Raw genomic sequence first — 6,872 nt, forward strand, 5'->3', positions numbered from 1 at the left:
TGATAGCTGAAATTTACCACTCCTCCTGGTAGAGCAACCAGGAGGACCATTCTTAAATTGTTGTTTGTCCTTATTTTACTTTCGACAGTCATTTCAGAGAATATTATCAACCATTGTAATGTGGTTTGTTTTCATATCACTATTTAATATACTTAATAAATTTTATTTAATTGTATAGTTCCACTCATTATTCAGCCAGGATTTTTGGCCAGGATCTAACAAGAGCCTAGTGCTATTTTCAAAGTTTAGTAAATATTTATCCTCTCAAAACTACATTAATGTTTATCTTTAAAAAGTCATTGGTCATATTTATAGTCTGCAAAAAAGTACAACATAATACTTATCATCATTCCCTTCACAGCAAAAACACATTATCATTAAACTCTGAAAAATATTTCTTAAAGGAACAACACATAATTTGTTATAATAGCTCCCCCTAGCGAGCATTCCCACTATTTTTCTGAACATCCTTTGAGTTTATTAATCTTAAAAGTTAGAAGTTATCTGTTACACATATAATGTAAAATGTTACCAAATGGTCTTTTTTGCACCATATATACTCACAAGAATTAACCTTAGCAGAATGGTTTTCAAGTAGAAAATAGTTTTATGAATTCAACTTGAAATAGGGGAGAAAATGCAGCAAATATAACTGATAACCATGATTTACTGAGCTTTAATTTTCTGCTCTAGATCTGCTCAGCATTAATATGACATATTTAATTTAATCCTTATATGGTGTTAATATACTATTACTAATCTCACTTTGCAAATGAAGAAACTAACTCTGTGATCTGTGGACACAAGAAGCTGAAATTAGAAGCCAGAAAGTTTGACTCCAGTGCCCACACCCCAGGCACTATTCTGTTGTGTGGACACAGCCACAGGATAACTTATATGACAAAACTGAATTTTCCTTTTTTTTTTTAAAGATTTATTTATATATGCATACAAGAGCTGGGGTGTAGGCCAGCGATGTGGGGGGTGAGAGCATTCACCAGAGACAGAGTGGGGAACAGAACAGGCAGATTCACTGAAATACACTGCTGAGGGGAACAGCGGTTGAGTCAGGAGAGGTCTGCTGCGCCATGTGGGTAACCTCCCTGGCCAGGTATCGGGCTTGTGCTGCAGTGGCTGCGGACAGCCTCGTAGGTTGCGACTTAAACTGTTGCATCACTAGGGAGGCCCACAAACCTGAATTTTCTTATAATAGCAAACTTGTTTGCCAGATTATTGCATTATTTATCCATTCTACTTTGCTTATGTCACAGTTGAGGCCCAAATCTTCCGACCCCAGGGCCTACTCATCTGATGCAATTGCCACCTAGTTAAGAATTAGTAGTTACTAATGTCAGGGCTGGAACAGAATAGAAACAAGGAAGGGCTTAAAAGAAAAAAACCAATAGGCGCAAGTGATAATCATACAGGTATCACCTGAAGGCACTTTTTGTGGCCAAACCTGGGACAATTTGAGTATAAAAATTATTCATTATACTCCATTGAAAAATAATAATTGATGAGCCCATACAAATAGGTAGGTAGGTCAGAATGGCAGATGAATAAAAGGGTGGGGCTTTGCTGACATTGTCATCGGGTAGGAGGAGGGGTACCCCCAAATCCCCAGCCCTGCTCTAAATAGGTTCTGCCATCTGCCACATCAAGATAAAACATTCTACTGCATGAGATCTTTTTTTTTTTTAAAGATTTCTTTATTGATGCATAAAAGAGCTGGGGTGTAGGCCAGAAGTATGTGGGGTGAGAGGATTCACCAGAGACAGAATGGGGAGCAGAACAAGTGAATCTACTGAAATACACTGCTGCAGGCAAGACAGGAGAGGTCTGTTGTGCCCTAGCTGGAGGGGGAATCAAACTAGTGCTACAGAAGCTGGCAATAGCTTCATAGCACTGTCTTTAACTCCTGTACCACCAGGGAGGCCCCTGTATGAGACCTATAATAGAAAGGATCTTTGATATAATTAGTGTGCCATAAAGAGAAGAGAAAGAATAGATAAAATAGTTCTCACATGAAATACCCAAAGTTACTCACCCCCTTGTGGGCAAATGCCCAGCCAAACAGGGTTGGACCAAAGCAGGACCGCTGAGGCCTAAAAACTTGCCACAACTCTGAGACACCTTTTGGTGGGGACCCATAGGACAGGGGCAGAAGGGGCCAGGCAAGTCTGGAAAGTAAAGAACAAAATCAAAATCCAGATAAAGCCTGCCATTGTCATCCTCCCTTCGGGTCTCTCACTCATATTTGTTTCAAGTGTCTCTTCCATGTCCCTGAAGTCCCTGATATCAGTGAAGGCTGAGAAGCAAGCGCAGCTTCCTCTGCACATGGCTTTCCACTCCAGGTGCCTTCTCCAGGTCATCTTGATCATTGCCTTCCTTCTCCCAGATCCCTCTCCAGCTTCTCCTTCTCCCTGCTCAGCCCCTCCCTTCCTTGGGTGGGACAGGGATCTTGGAGCCTCCCCTTCCCTGGGGACCACCTTGCTGCAACAGGACAATGTTGAGGGCTGACCAGTAAGTTTGGAGGGAGTGCAGCAGTTAAAAAAAAATGATCATTTTGTTGTCATCATGTTACAGGGCAGGGAGCGGGGCACCCCAGACCCTGCAAACCTCCCGACTCTAAATGGGTTCTGCCATCCCCCGCATCAGCACAAAACATATGAGACTTTAATGGGAAGGAACTTTAATACAACTAGGAAACAATACAGGAAAAGCAAAGAATCTAGTTTCTAAATCAAGCACCCAAAGTTACCCGTCCCCTCGTGGGTAAAAGTCCACCCAAGCAGGATTGGCCCAGAGCAAGGCCCCAAAGCCTGCCACAAGTCTAAAGCATCTTCCAGTGGGGACCCACAGAAAAGGATCAGCAACAACGAGACAAGTCTGGAAGGAAAAGAGCAAGATCAAAATCAAGACAAAAACTGCCACTGTCACCTCCCTATGGGTCTCTCACCCACATCTGTGTCACCCAGTCCACCACCAAAAGGCAAGTGCAGTTTCTTCACGTTGCTCCCGGCTCCATGTGCCTCCTCCAGGTCTCCTTCTGGCTCCATCCTGCTTCCTTTCTTCCTCAGTCTCCTCTGCAGCTTCTTCTCCCTCTGCTCAGCTCCACCCTCCTTTTGGGGGGGACAGGGAACCTGGAACCTCCTCCTTTCCTGGGGATCACATGTTACAATCATAGTAAGATTGAATGATGTAGGAAACGTCAGTACCGAATCTAAAGAAAATATATGATTAAGAATAGATTCATGTGATATTAAAGTATCTCCTCACCTACTACTTACTAGGCATTGGAGAGAAATAAAAAGTAATTATAAAATGGAGAAAGAAGTAGCAGCACCAGTGAGGACCAGCTGAAGAGAATGAAGAAGCAAATGAGATACCACAGGCTCCAGACATGAGACCCTCAGAAGACCTCAAAATGCCGTGTTCCATGTTCCAATTCAATACATAACCTAACTGCAGCCACAAGGAAACATCAGGCAAAAAACAAAATGATGATTTTCTGCTCTTCTTTTTATCAGGCAATTTTTATTTCACTTTTAATTTTTTGTATTTATAAGCAGGCAGAGTAAGTTATATTATTCTCATTATAAGAGTCTCTCATTTTCTATGAAATTTTTATTTCCATCTCATGTTTTAATTAAAATCTTTGTATTCTTATTCCGCTCCTTTTAAAGGGGGGAGTTTTTACTTTAAAATAGTCAAAACCATAAAATTTCAAGAAAGACTTTGGAAACACTCCAGATTAAAGGGGAAAAACTGATGTAGGACCAAATGCAATGTCTGTTTCTAGACTTAATTCTGTACAGGAGGGAGACATGCTTTTGGGTGTTATTGTCCAACTAGCAAAGTTGAAATAAAAAGGATAGGAATTAGATAAAAGTGCTGTATCAATGCAAAGTCACTAAACTTGAGGATTATACTATAGTTTTGTAAAATTTTATTCCCACCGTTAGAAAATATACATGAAAATATTTAAAGGTAAAGGGTGATCACGTATATAATTTGGGTAAATTGATTCAGATGTAGTTCACTTTTAAAAGGATGTATATATACATATATTTTAGGGGTACATAAACAAGATGTACCCCTTTGCAAGACGAAAAGAGTTTTGGTGGATTGTGATGATGGTAACATGATATGAATGTATTTAGTGTCACTAAACAGTTGAAAATTATTAAGGATGGTGAATTTTATGTAAAGTATATTTTGCTGTAATTATTTACAAAATTACATCTATTCATTATCCATATTGTGGATACATTATCCATATTGTGAGAGAGACAGAAAGAAGGAGTAAATGGGATAAAATAATATTAGGTGAATTTGAGTAAAAAGTATCTGGGTGCCCTTTGTACTATTTTTTGTTTTGGCAGTTTTTCTTTAAATTTGAACTTATTTCCAAATAAAATTTTACATATAACTAAATTCATGGAAACCAGTCAGGGCTAGTTCATGGCTCTGCTGGGGGAGAGGGCTGCTCCTCTCCCTCTGTTCTGAAACTCTGCAGTAACGCTTTCCATCAGGTTTCTGACATGAACTTAGCTGACTAAACTGTTTCCATTCTTTAAATGAACTGACTTGCTGCCTGAGACCTGGATGAACTAGGAAGTGGGTGTGCAATAAAGTGGGTGTGCACTGGACAAGGAGCCCAGGGACCCACACTCAAGGACCACCACCCAGAGGAGATGAACACTTGGACCTGGAATTTGTCTAGAGTCCTCGGTGACAGGATTTTATGTCTGACTACCACCGCTTCTCAGAGCAGGGCCACTCATTCAGCAGTAGGCAATAGGTCTGTAATTATACAAACACAGAAGACTTGAAATCTTCCATACCTTACTACCTTACTTTTTCTTTTGTTACTAAACTTTTGGTTTGTTATCCTGTCACATTCTGGGGAATCTAAAGGTAAGGGTAAGTGTGTGTGTGTGTGTGTGTGTGTGTGTGTGTGTGTGTGTGTGTGTGTGTGTGTGTATAGGGAGAGATAATTAAAAAGTCACGCCTTTCACTGTATCAAATAAACGCCTTTTAAATATACAAGTAACCAGCCCCAAGGGCTGGTTCTTTTTCTATTCAGAATCATTCACGCCCAGTGAAATGAAACTGAGTTTGGCAATGCAAATGGAAACTATTCTGCAATCAAGGAATGGAGAAGGGTGAGCACAAGCTCACAAGACAGGGCCCCAAGCAAGGGGGTGTCAGATCCTATATGGGGAAGAGGTGCTTGTCACAGATCTAGGATGAGGTTCCAGTGGACATGCAGAGATGATATCTTTTTGCACCAGGCACCTTTGCACACATCTCTTGCACTAGACACCCCATTGATTTCTCGGGAATGACTTATAACAGGGTAATCCTCAGGGGAAAGGGCGTTTCCCAGTTCCTTGCCCCACCCAAGGGAGGGAAGAGCTGAGCTAGGAGGAGAAGCTAAAGAAGAGAGGGAGGGCCTCCCTGGTGCCGCAGGGGTTAAAGACAGTGCTATCAAGCTATCTGCAGCAACTGCAGCATGAGATTGATCCCTGGCCGGCCAGGGAGCTACCCAATGGTGCAGCAGACCTCTCCTGTCTCGCCTGCTGCTCCCCTCAGCAGTGTATTTCATCCGATCTGCCTGTTGTGTTCCCCACTCTAAGTCTGGTGAATCCTCTCATCCCCTGCACCTCTGGCCTGTACCCCAGTTCTTGTATGCATAAGTAAATAAATCTTTAAAAAAATAAAAAAGAAGAAGAAGAGAGGGAGAAGGAAGGAAGGAGAGCAATAAGAGGACCTGGAGGAGGCATAGGGAGCAGAGACAGATGAAGAAGCCACACTTGTTTCTCAGCCTTAGACTTGTACTAGGGACTTGGAGGACATGGAAGGAGACACTTGAAAGAGACAGAGACTTGGTAAGAGACTGGTGGGAAGGCTGACAATGGCAGCCTTTATCTCTGTTTTGATTTTGCTCTTTTCCTTTCAGACTTTCTTGGCCCCTTCTGCCCCTTTCCTATGGGTCCCCATCAGAGGGTGTCTTAGACTTGTGGCAGGCTTCCGGGTCTCAGTAGGCCTGCTTTGAGCCAACCCTGTTTGTCTGGGCATTTACTCAGGAGGGGATGGGTACTGTGGGTGTTTAATTTGAAAAATGTATTCTTTGTCTTTCTCTTCTCTCTATTGTACACTAATTGTATCAAAGTTTCTTTCTATTGAAGGTCTCATGTGCTTGAGTGTGTTTTGTCTTGATGTGGCAGAGGGCAGAAACTATTTGGAGCAGGTAGGTTTGGGGATCCCAGGGTACCCTTCCTCCTGCCCTGTAACAGACTGATTTGATCCACTCTGAATTTACTAGCATTCTGCCATGGCCCTGGTAAACAAGCATAGCTCAGAGAGGCATAGTTACTGGAGTAGATGGGCATTTCCTTTACCAGGTGAAATTGTAACAGGGTGGTCCCCAGAAAAGGGGGAGGTTCCCTGCCCCACCCAAGGGAGGGTGGAGCTGAGCAGGAAGAGGAGAAGCTGCAGAAGAGACTGAGGAAGGAAGCAGGATGGAGCCAGGAGACACGTGAAGAAACTGCGCTTGTCTTTTGGTCGTAGACTGGGTGACACAGATGTGGGTGAGACCCGTGGGGAGGTGACAATGGCAGCTTTTATCTTGATGTTGATTTTGCTCTTTTCCTTCCGGGCTTGTCCGGTTGTTTCTGACCCTTTGCTGTGGGTCCCCACTGGAAGATGCTTTAGACTTGTGGCAGGATTTGGGGCCTTGCTCTGGGCCAATCCCATTTGGATGGAGTTTTACCCACGAGGGGATGGGTAACTTTGGGTGCTTCATTTAGAAACTAGACTCTTTGCCTTTCCTGTATTGTTTCCTAGTTTTATTAAAGTTCCTTCCC

This window comes from Talpa occidentalis, unplaced genomic scaffold (genome assembly GCF_014898055.3).
Source record: "Talpa occidentalis isolate TD23 unplaced genomic scaffold, MPIMG_talOcc4v2.1 talOcc4.6, whole genome shotgun sequence".
NCBI lineage: Eukaryota > Metazoa > Chordata > Mammalia > Eulipotyphla > Talpidae > Talpa > Talpa occidentalis.